Consider the following 12940-nt stretch of genomic DNA (forward strand, 5'->3'; position numbering starts at 1 on the left):
AGTATGCCACCACGCCCAGCTCTGAAGAATATTTAAAAGGAATGTAGAAATTACTGAGGATTTGATGAGAAGGTAAATCTGATAACAGTGAAAATAATTCAGCTCTGTAACTGGACCATGATTGGTTTGGCTCTTAATGTTATCTAAGATATTACAGAGTTTGGATTACAAAATACTCAGAAAAAATGATACTATCATGTGATATCACTATGTTGATAAACATTAAGTTGATCCCAGGCAAATTAGTAGTGGAAGAATCTTTTAAAAGATCTCATTCAGATTCATTTTTATGCCGGGCGTGGTGGCGCACGCTTGTAATCCCCGCGCTTGGGAGGCAGAGACAGGAGGATCGCGCAGGTTCGAAGCCAGCCGCGTGCGCTGGCTTATGAGACCCTGTTTCCAAATAAAATAGTACAAAAAAATAGGTCTGGGAGTGTAGCCCGGAGGTAGAAGGGCTTCCAGGAACCCCAGTACCACCAAAAAACAAACAAACAGATTCATTTTTATGTTGGCTTTTTGATATAATATATATTACATACAATATATATTATATCAATAATATATAATATATTATATTAATATATAATATATAATATATATTATATATAGGAAGCCTCTGGGTTCCACCCCTAGTACCACCAAAATAAATAAATAAATAAATAAATATTCTTCAGAAAAATATTTTACATGGAACACATCTTACCATATATATATATATATATATATATACACACACACACAATTTTGTTACTGCCATAAAACATGAGGGTTAGCAGGTCATTAGAGAAAGGAGAAGAAAGAGGAAAAAGGTCAAGAAAGGAGATTAGGCGGGAAATAAAAAAAAACAACAATGTGATAAAAGAGAAAAAATGATAGAAACTGGTACTACTAAAGGGAGAAAAATATGAAGTTCCAACTTCACTATCAGCAGAAATAGGTCCCCATATGTAGAGTCTTTGTAGAAAAGTGAACTATACTTTGTAGATTAGCAAAATTAGGCAGTAGGTGCAGCATACAATCTTAAGCATGCTTCACATCTCTAAGTGATTGAAATGCTAGCTGTGCTATAAAAATACAAGCTAATCTCAACACAATGAGATTTGACTCTCTGAGCTAAGTACTTCTTTTCTGGGGGTATAACCTGTGTTAGAAATAGAGGATAATTTCCTTTGGTCATTTCTGGTATTTTGTTTTCTTAAGTCTCCTTGATACACATTGTTAGAATAAAGACATGGGCACTACTTACAATGTTATTCTGAGTTTGATTATTTTTTTCATGATAAAGGATTGTATTTGATTTACATTCAGTTCATCCAGATAGTCTTGATCTCTTTAGTATAAAAAGAAAGACCTTGATTTGCTGAAGAAAAACATACCTGTGGAGTGTTTTTAGAGATAATGTTAACTGCATTTGGTTGTCATGGAAACTGAAATGCTAAAATAATGATGAAGTGATCGCCAAAAATCAACTTGCATGCAGTTGTTATGGTAACTACTCATTTTGACATTTTTTTATTTTTATCTAGATCAACCAGCTTTGAAATACTAGGATCACAAATTTGTTACTATGATTTCAAGTATAATGTTTCTCATACTAGAGATGGACATGTTAGCTTGGAAGGACCTTACACTTATGGGAAATATAGAACAAAGGTGTGTGTGCATCTCTCTCATGTGTGTCTGGTGTTTAAGTGTTAGTTTATGCCGAAAGAGAAACACCCCTATATTGTCAGAAACTATAGTGAGTATTCCAGGTTAGTGGCTTTGAAAGCCCCTGATAGAAGCTAGGCCGTGATTAAAGGAGGCTACTAGCCATGAAGAAGTAGCTTGCTCTGCTAAATGGTGACAGAAGGAAGTAAAGAAAATTGACATTCATTAGAAACTAGGGCTAGAAACTAAGCCTTTTAAATTTATTTTCTCATTTAGTCCTAATAATCTCTGTTTTTCTATATCACCTTGCTAGGTTATTTATTTATTTATTTATTTATTTATTTATTTATTTATACTGGGGGTTAAATCCAGGGGCATTATACCTTCAAGCTACACCTTTTATTTTTATTTTCTTATTTATTTATTTATATGTTTTTTAACTGGTACATTGTAGTCATACATCTTAATTGAGTATAAGAGGATAGAGGGATACACGTACACATCACTCATTTAGCCCTTCCCCAATTCCTACCGCATTCCCTCCTTTACCTCCTTCTCATGTTTGGCTTAGTGATTGACTTTGATATGTTTGTGAATGTACATCATGTACATTAAGAAATTTACCTCTTCCCTTCTCCCATGCCCTCACTTAGGTTGCCTTATTTGCTAATCTATAATATCTCCTCCTTTGTCTAGAGTTCCTCCTATGAACCCTTTAATTTCTAGATTCCACATATTAGGGAGGACATCTGAATTTTTACTTTTTGTGATTGACTAATTTCACTTAGTATAATTTTCTCCAGGTTCACTCATTTCCCTGTGAGATAATTTTGTTCTTCATAGCTGAATAAAATTCCATTGTGTACATATCCTATAGTTTCATAATCCATTCATCTGTGAACAGATATCTTGGCTAATCCCAAAGTTTGGCAATTGTGAACTATGCAGCTATGGATATAAATACATATGCATTAGTTTGGTTTTTGGTTTTCATTCTTTTGGGTAGATACCCAGCAATGGTATTGCTGGATCATATGGTAGTCCTTCTCATTCTTCTGAGGATCTTCCATGATGTTTTCCAAAGTGGTTGCAGTAATTTGCAATCCCCAAAGAGTATATTAGAGTTTCTCCTTCTCCACATCCTTGCCAGCATTTGTTGCTGTGTTTTTAATGATCGCTATTCTAATTGCAGTTAGATGAAATCTCAGGGTAGTTTTGATTTGCATGTCTCTGATTGCTAATAATGTTGAGCATTTTTTATGCATTAATTGGCCATTTGAATTTCTTCCTTCGTGAAGTGTCTATTTAGTTCACTTGCCCATTTTTGATTGAGTTATTTGTTTTCTTAGAAGTGAGTTTCTTGAGTTCTCTGTAGAATCAAGATATTAGCCCTCTATTGGAAGAGTAGTAGGCAAAATTTTTCTCCTGTTCTGTCAGCCCTCTGTTGAAGTTCTTGATGATTTCTTTTGCTGTACAGAAGCTCATTGGTTTAATGCAATCCCATGTATCCATCCTCCTTTTAATTTCTTGTGCCTTTGGGGTCCTGTTGAAAAGTTTTTACCTGTACCTATGTCTCTTCAGGGAGCTGCAAGGTCTTTGGTTTGATTTCCAAATCTTTGATCTATCTTAAACTGACTCTTGAAGTAGGGTTTATGTCCATTTTTCTGCATATGGTTAACTGATTTTGCCAAAACCATTTGTTGAATGGGCTATCTTTTCTCCAGTGTATGTTTTTGGCCTCTTGTAAAATATTAATTGGCTGTAAGTTTGTTTCTGAATCTTCTATTCTGCTCCATTGATCTATATGTCTGTTTTTATTACTATGGCTTTGTAGTATAGTTTGAAGTCAGATACTATGATTTCTCCACATGGTTCTTGTTGATGAGAATGACTTTGGCTATTTTGGTTTTTTTTTGTTGTTCCAGATGAATTTAAGGACTTATTTTTCTGTTTTTGTGAGGAATAACCTTGGTAATTTAATGGTATTGCATTGGACCTATAGATCACTTTTGAAATGATGAAAATTTTGATGATATTTATTCACCTGTCCAAGAACATTGGAGCTCTTTCCATTTACTAAAGTCTTTTCAATATTTTATAATTTTCTTTGTAGAGGTCTTTTATCTCCTTGGTTAGGTTTATTCCTAAGTATTTTATTTTATTTTTTATAATATCCTTAGTGGAAGTATTTTCTAGATTTCTTTTACAATAGATTTAGGATTGACATATAGGAAAACTTCTGATTTTTTTAAGATTGATTTTATATCCAGACCATTTGCTGAATTTGTTGATCAGTTCTATAAGCATTTAGTTGAGCTTGTTGAGTATTCTAAGCATAATATCATGTTATCTGGAAATAAGGACATTTTTTAGTTCTTCTTTTTTTATTTGTATTCCTCTTATTTTCTTCTCTCGCCTTATTGCTCTGGCTAGAGTCTCAAGTACCATATTGAAAAGAAGTGGTGATAATGGACATCTTTGTCTTGTTCTTGTTTGTAGGTAAAATTCTTATATTTTTTCTCCACTTAATATGATTTTGGCTGTGGGCCTATTGTAATTGCCTTTATGATGTTGAAATATATTCCTTCTATACTAATTTTCTCCATTGATTTTTAGCATAAATTGGTGTTGGATTTGGTTAAATGAATTTTCAGTGTCCATTGAAATGATCATGTAAATTTTGTCTTTGGTTCTGTTTATGTGATGGATTTCATGGACTTTTTTTTTGTTGTTGTTGAACCAGCCTTGTATTCCTGGCAAGAACCTTACTTGGTCACGTTGTATGACTTTCTTGATGTGTTTTTGAATGTGTTTTGCTAGTATTTTGGTAGGCAGTTTTGCATCTAAGTTCATCAATGATATAGGCCTATAGTTTTATTGAGCTGTCTTTTTTTGGTTTTGGTATTAATGTGATGTTGGCTTCATAGGATGTATTTGTGAGAGTCCCATTTCTTTCTATTTCATGTAGCAGATTGAGGAGTATTGGTATTATCTCTTCTATAAGGATTTTATAAAATTCACTTTGGAAACCATCTGGTCCTGGGCTTTTGTTTGATGGTAGGCTCTTTATTGCTGCCTCAATCTCTTTGATCACTATTGGTCAGTTTAAATTTTTTATATCTTCTTGGTTCAATTTAGAAAGGTGTGTGTCTAGAAAATTGTCAATTTCTTAAGTTTTTCATCTTGTTGGAGTATAGTTTTTCAAAGTAGTTTCTAATAGTCTTCTGGATTTCCATGCTGTCAATGGTAATATCTCCTTTTTCATCTCTTATTTTAGTCATTTGGATTGAATCTCTTTCTTTTGGTTAGGTTGGATAATGTCTATCTATCTTGTTTAATTTTTCAAGATGCCAACTTTTGGTTTTGTTGATTTTTGTATTGCTTTTTTTATTCTCTACTTCATTGACTTCTGCTCTAATTTTAATAATTTCCTGATTTCTTCTGGCATCGAGGTTAAACTGTTTCTGTTTTTTAAGGGCTTTGTGGTGTGTCATTCGGTTTATCTGATGATTTTTTGTTCTTATGTGGGCTCTTAGTTATGAATTTTCTTCTTAATACTGCCTTCAAGGTGTCCTAGAAATTTTGATATTTTGTGTCTCTATTTTCAGTTGTTTGGGAGAATTCCTTAATTACATCCCTAATTTCCTCTATGACCCAGCCTTCATTTAGCAGTATGGTGTTCAGTCTCTTCATGTTTATTAGTTACTCTTGCTATTCTTATAGTTGATTTCTAGTTTCATTTCATTGTGATCTGAAAAGATGCAAGGGAATATGTCACAGTTTTTGAATTTGCTAGGGTTTATTTTGTGGCCCAGGATGTGGTCTATTTTGGAGTTTTCCTGAGCTGTGAGAAAACTGTGAAGTCTGTTGTAGTTGGGTGAAATATTCTGTATGTGTCTAATAGGTTAATTTGATTTATGGTGTTCTTTCTGTCTGAGACATCTTTACTGAAGTTTTGTCTAGACAACCAGTCTAGTGGAGTGGGAGAAGTATTAAAGTCTCCCATTATTATTGTATTGGGATCTATGTGTAACTTAATGTCACAAAGAGTTTGTTTTATGAAAGTGTTTGCACCTATGTTTGGGGTATAGATGCTATTTTTATTTCCTCTTGCTAGTTTGTTCATTTTACCAGTAAAAAAAAAATGAACTCTTTGTCTCTTCTGATAATCTCAGATTTGAAGTCTAACTTGTCTGATATCATAGATGTTACTCCTTGTTGTCTTCAAGTTCCATTATAGATTACCTTGTTCAAACCCTTCACATTTGGTTTGTGACTATCTTTACTTGTAAGGTGTGTTTCTTGCAGTCAATATATAGATGGATTCTGTTTTTTAATCCATTTTTTCATCTTATGTTGCATTTTTATTGGGGAGTTGAGGCCATTTCAACATGATTATTGAGAGATGAAATATTATTCTTAGCACTTTGAGTTTTAACTTCTGTTTGAGGTAGTATTTGTTCTTTGCTTAGTTGTTTGTTTGATTGAAATTATTGTTTCTCTGTTTCTGTCTTTATTACTTATTTTTTCTTTATAATTAATCTCTTTGGGTATTTTATCTATTGCTAGTTTGGAAGCCATAAATTATTACAGCTTATGTTTGTCATGGAAGATTTTTATTCTCCTGTTGAATTTGAGAAATAGTTTTGCTGGGTAGAAAATTTTTTGCTGCAAGTTGTTTTCTTTCAGAATTTGAAATATGTTAGTCCTGGATTTCCTGGCTTTCCTGGCTTTCATGACTTGGTGTGGGAAGTATGGAGTAATTCTAATTAGTTTGGCTTTGAATATCACTTGATCATTTGCTTTTGCTTTTGTTGCCTTTAAGATTCTTTCATTGGCCTCTAAGTCAGCTTTACAATTATAAGGTGTGGTAAACCTTTTCTCTGATCTTGTTTAAAGGGTCTTCTATAAGTTTTCTGTACCTGTATGTTGACCTCTTTTTTTATGTTTGGTATTTTCTGATGTTACTCCTTTGAAAAGATTGTTGATTCCTTTAGTTTCAACTTCTATACTCTCTCTATGCTTATCTTTTGAGATGGACCTATATCTCTTCAATATCCAATCATGCTGTCAAATTGTTTTTTTCTAAATTAGATACATTTTTAGAGTGGTCATCTTCTAAGAGTGAGATTTCATTTACCATGTGGCCTAATCTACTGTTAGTAGTTTGTCTTACCTTGTTCACTTTAATGATTGTATCCTTCACTTCCTTCAGAGCTTCTTTTTAATTCTTGTTCAGGGTGTCAGATTCTTTATTTGTTCCTTTGTTTATTTCAGGCTTTCTCTAAATTATTTTCAGAAATTTTGTTTCATTTCTACTATTAAAGTTCTGATTTGTCCTTCTGGTGATATCTTCTATTCTTCATTGTCAGATTCTGTTATTGTGGGGTTTGGGGACTCCCTCCTCGCATCATTCTTTTAATTCCTCTTGCTCATGATTTCAGGTTTTTTAATTTTTTTTTTATTTTGATAGCTTCTTTCACTCTGTAGGTGTTAGCTGGTATACACAAGGGTAAGTTGTGTTCTATTCAATGGTGAAGGTTGAGTGAGGAGGAAAATAAAAAAAGTATTAAAGCAAAAATAGGGTTAAGTAGCAAATAGAATCGAACAGATAAAATTTTGGTTTAGTAAGGTAATATATAATAGAGATTAGAGATAGTGACTATGTAGAAGAAATCTAGCAACCAACGTAGATATTTAGTATGTAGAGTATTTAGTATCGATATGGAGTGGATTTAATACAAGACAGAGAAAAGGAAAAGGATGGAGAGAAAAAAATAGATATGAATGAGGAAAGAAGCTTGTGAAAGGAGTTGGGAAGAGAGGAAACAAACAAGCACACACACACACACACACACACACACACACACACACACACAATAAAATAACCCTCTTCAAGGAGCCTCAAATTCTCTGGTCTGATTTCCAAGTCTTTGATTCATCTTGAATGGACTCTTGTGCAGGGTAAGAAAGTGGGATTGATTTCCATTTTTCTTCAGGGGTTAATCAATTTTTTTCCAAGAATGGAAATGAACTTACCATTTGATCTAGCAGTACCACTTCTGGGTATTTACTCAAAACAAAGGAAACCAAACTAACAAACTAATGCATAAGTATCTATGTTCATAGCTGCACAATTCACCATTGCCAAACTATGGAAACAGCCAAGATATCTATCAACAGATGAATAGATTACAAAACTATGGGGTATGTACACAATGGAACGTTACTCAGCCATAAAGAAAAACACAATTACTTCATTTACAGGGAAATGGATGGAACTGGAGGTCATTATGCTAAGTGAGATAGTCAGCTACAGAAAAGAAGAAATTGGATGCTTTCCCTAATATGTGAAAGCTAGGGAGAAATGGGTGATAGGAGGAATTCTAGATGAAAAAGGCGATCCTATAGAGAAGAAAATAAGGTGACCTAGCAGAGGGGATAGGAGGGAGGAAGAGTGAAACTCTTTAAGGCACATGATGTACTTAAACATATCAAATTCATTCACTAAGCCAAGCATGTAAAGGAGGGATGGGGAAGAAATGGGGTAGGTACTGGGTAAGGGATAATTGGGTGATGTGTACATGTATGTCTCCACAAGTCTTTTATCCCATTAAGATGTATAACTATAACGTACCAATAAAAATAAAATTAAACTAAATAGCCCTACAAATACATGAATACTAATCAGACTTGGCCTCTGCAGTTCTCCTGGGTCTGTGTGGATTCTTTCAGCCATTTAAGTTTCACATTCTATAATAGGTTCTTGAGTACGTTACAAGTACTCTCATTTGCTCTTTAACCTATAGTAATGATGTCAGTTTAAAGTCCTGCTTTTTAGTCTCCTTCAATAATTGGGACCCTGGACTGGTTTCTCTTTCTGTTTGTGCAGGCTCTGATTGCCACCAGCATTTTTCTCACTGCAAGTCTTGGTGTCTGAGCCCTCACAAAATGCCTCTCTCTGAGACTCTCTCTGTCTATGTAGATGACTGGTATCACTGGGGCTAGATCTAGTGTTAAGCATAGGTCTCCATGCTTTCCACAGACCCTGAGCCTGCATCTCTCCCCACCTGTGTAGGTGATGGGTGTTGCTGAAACCAGACCCAGTGTACATGTAGAAGTCCACATTTTCCACAGATGCAGCTGGGTTGGTCTGACTTCTCTCTTTTCACCATGATTGGGTGGTTTGTGGTGGACTCTAAAGGCCCTACTAAATCTGTGCACCTTGAGACTATAGGCCTCTTTACCTGATTGGTATCTGACAGAAGACTCTATCCCCACCTTTATGAGAGTGAATTGCAAAGTTTCACCTGTGGAGGCTATTGTTTGCTGTGTGAGTCCCTGCAGCCACACTGGGCAGTCTCCCATGAAAATTGCTGGTTCATTTATGGTGTTGTTTATTTGCTCTGGATCTCTGGAGGTTGCAGTGAGATCAGCTGCCACTGTTCCAGGGTCTAGCTGGGGTCCAGGAAGTAGTGTCTCTGTCTCTGTGAAGCATGGGACAAGGAGCTAACCACTTACAATTTTGAGGAGCTAACAGCCCACTTACTTTGCTTCAAGTCACTGGCTTTATTGTTGGGGATCTCTGGAGGCTGCAGTGCCTGTAGTCCCAGCGCAATAAGGCAAGATGGCATCCTGCAGCCCCTGCAGTCACAGCCACTGTGACTGCATGTGGGGTGCTTTTCTGTCCTCTGTTCTGAATTTTAGCTTTGCTTCTACTGCCTTCTGATTTCCATTACTCTGATCAGTTTTATTCTGGTTTATTTCTCTTGTTAAGACACTGCTTTCAAGGCTATAGAGATTGAGTGTCAGCAGAGCTGAGAGACCATAGACTCATTCAGGTTATACCTCTATGCTATATCATGTTCTTTCTGAGACTGGCTATGTCCATGTGTGTTATTTTCTAGCAACAATGATGGCTTCCACTCTCCCATCCACGTTATTATTTTAGTTTCCATTATTATCAACAGTTCACCCTCAAAATGATAGGGACTGAGGTCAGGGATATAGTCCTGGTTTTCATTTTCAACTTTTTCATTTTCTGAAACCAATGTGTGCTTAGAATATGTGAGCTGATGGTGATGATGGTGATGATGGTGATGATGATGATGATGATAATAAAGAGAAGAAAAAGGAAAAGGAGGAGGATATTATATTGATAATACCATATTCTAATGAACTAGATAGTTAGATGAAAATATGGAACAGGATAGATTCCTTGTATCTCATCTTCCAGGCAATTTTGTTTTTATTTGAGACAGAAATTTCTCATTCAACAAAATTGTGGTATATTCACACAATGGAATTTTACCCAGCCATAAAGGAGAATAAAATTATGTTATTTACAGGAAAATTTGTGGAAATTCAGAATAGTATGTTAAGTAAGATGAGCCAATCTCAAAAAGTGAATAATTATGTGTTTTATTTTATATGTAGATGCTAGGTAGAAATTGGGAAACAAGGATTACCTCAAATAGACAACAAAGACTCCAGTGGAGTGACGTAGGCAGTTTAGAGGAGGTAGAAGAGAGAATTGAGATATAAAGAAGGCAACAACTGAAATAATAATACATTTGCACATTAAACTGCCAATGCCAATCTCAGAGACATGCATGGAAAAGAAAGGTTGTATCCTTAGGAATATGCTCCATGAGTTATGTGTATGTATGTTCCTATCACTTCATACCTCAGTATGATGTATAATTACAGTGTACCAGTGGGAGGAGGGGGAGAAAGGCAAAGTACTACAAGCATAAAAAGGAAGTACTGGCAATGTGTAGGGCTCATCCTATGAGAAGTTATGCTATTATTTTAAGAATCAGTGCTCCTTATTTTAATTATTTGAATGTACTTATAACTGGTACTGCTTCAAGAATTCTGTACAACCTACTCTATCTTGACATTAAATATCAATAGGGTTATACATAATGAATACTAAGGTCCATTACCTCTGCAGCTGCCATTACATTTTCATATTGTTCCTTAAATATAATAGTGTTAATTATAATAGCAAAAAAACCATATCCAATTATTTTCCAAATATGTGGCTCAAAGTGACTTTTTATTACAGTCTCACAAAAAACACATGAGAAAAGAATTACTGACTCCATTTTATAAATAAAAATTCATAGAAAATATAATCATGTGCAGAAGGTCAGGTAGCTGGATCATCCCAAATAACTGTCTTTTCATGATGTTACGTTTTCTGGTATTAGGAAGTGCCACTGTTGCTTTGAAAAATATTTCACTGGCAGAGATGTTTTATATCACCTCTGCCATCTTAATTGCATTTGGAGAATGGTCCAAACACAGTCACACCCTCTGGGGAAATAGGTAGCAAACCTAGCAGGGTCCTATCAGCAGTTTGGTGGCTTTTTTAAAAAAGTTATTTGTAATGTCTTCCTTTCTTCTCCTCTGGGATCAGAAGTAATATCAGTAAAGACAACCAAAACAGAAAAGAAGAAAGCATTTGAGGTGCTCTTATAAAAGACAGGTATTTATAACCTCTATGACCCACACTGCAAATGATTATGTAGTATGGTGATTTAGGTTTTGAAATTAGTAAAAATGTTTTTACAATCTATATTTTGAATTTTCATTGTGTGTGCACATGTGTATGTATGCCTGGGATTAGAAAGGACTCTTATTCCAACCTTTGAAATGTGGCCTGTGTGTCACTTCTCCTGAGTATGTGAGGTTCTATGGCTTCTCTGACCAAAAGGGCATACACAGATGATGTCATGCAGACAAAGCTTCTCACTCAGCCTCCACGTTCATTTTGTGAAGTACTCACTCATGAACATAATCTGTAAAGAGTCAAATGTCGTATAAGGAATTTGATGACCCTGAGATTGCAATACTGTGAGAGGCCAAGATACATTAAGAGGCCCTAGAATAAAAAAGTACCTGGCGGAGGAAAAAGCCAAGAAGCAGCATGATGCCGAACACTTATGTGACAATTTCATCTTGAAACTCAATCTTTATATCCTGGAAAGTCCTGGTGCTTTCTTGTGAATAAGAGTCAACACACATAGACAAACCCTTCTGAATTCCTAGACTGATAGAGCTATAAACAATATAAAATGTTGTTTTCAGTCTTTCAGTTTTGGGCATAGTTTATTTTGCAACAGTGAATAAATATACAGACAGAGATATGGTAAAATTATATACCTATGTTATATTATACTATATTTGTATAGTTAAATTTGTTCAAAAAAACAGGTAGTTGTATACTATTTCTATAATCATCAACAAAACAAAGACAAGAAGAGAAAGTTTGTCTGGAAAAGAGTAAGCAATCTTTTATAAAGTGGAGACCCTCATTAGTTATAGATAAAATTTGATATCGGGTGGGCATTTGTGGTTAATATCTCTTGCTTAATGTTTTAGAATTAAGATAGGAATTATTTTCATTGTGTTGGTGTAAAGGTCATAATTTTTTAGATGAAAGAACTATGATGGATACTTTTCTATAAGCTAGATTAGCAATGTGATAAAGTATGACTTCTCTCCTGTAGGAAAACAGATTAGGTATTTATGGAGAAACTTTGGACATAAGAAAAATCTCAGTTCTATGACAATTATAATATAGAGTTAGTAGAAAAATGAATATTTCTAAGATATAACATCTTTGTCCTTAGGGAAGCATAAAAATACAAGAAAGACCTATAAATGCACAGGCTTTCCATATTCTTGGGAATTTATAATCAAATTCAAGCTAATTTTGTGCAGTGTGGTGTGAATGAGTGAATTTATTCTTGCTTTACTTCAACAACTCTATTAAAATAATTTGTTTTTTTCTAAGACATTGTAAACCTAATGTGCAATACAATGAAACAAAAGACAAGAACTATAAAATATGGGAACCTGAGAAACAAAACTTGAAACTGACTTAGCAGTCAGGAAATCAGAGCCATGGTCTGATATACAGAGCTGGGTCCCTAAAAACATTGTGGCATCAGGTATAGTTGCAATAAGTAATGAAGTTGGGGCTGAAGTAATGAAGTTGCTCATGATACAATTAAATCTCCACTACACCATACCCTCTCCTCTACCTTCTTTTAAGAGTAAAGACTTAGTCCCTGCAGAGAGTAACATAGAAAACATCAGGGTTGAGGCACAGGTTGAGTGGGAACATCATACCAACAATAGAGTGATAACAGAATATTGAACCCCAATCCACCTTAATTTCTTCACACAGAACTTAGATGAGGTAGTGTAGTAGTCAGCATTTTCACAGTTATAATACAAAGACGTAGCCATGTAACTAAGAGGAAAAATTTGTTTACAG

Source organism: Muscardinus avellanarius, assembly GCF_963383645.1.
Source record: "Muscardinus avellanarius genome assembly, chromosome: 15".
Lineage (NCBI taxonomy): Eukaryota > Metazoa > Chordata > Mammalia > Rodentia > Gliridae > Muscardinus > Muscardinus avellanarius.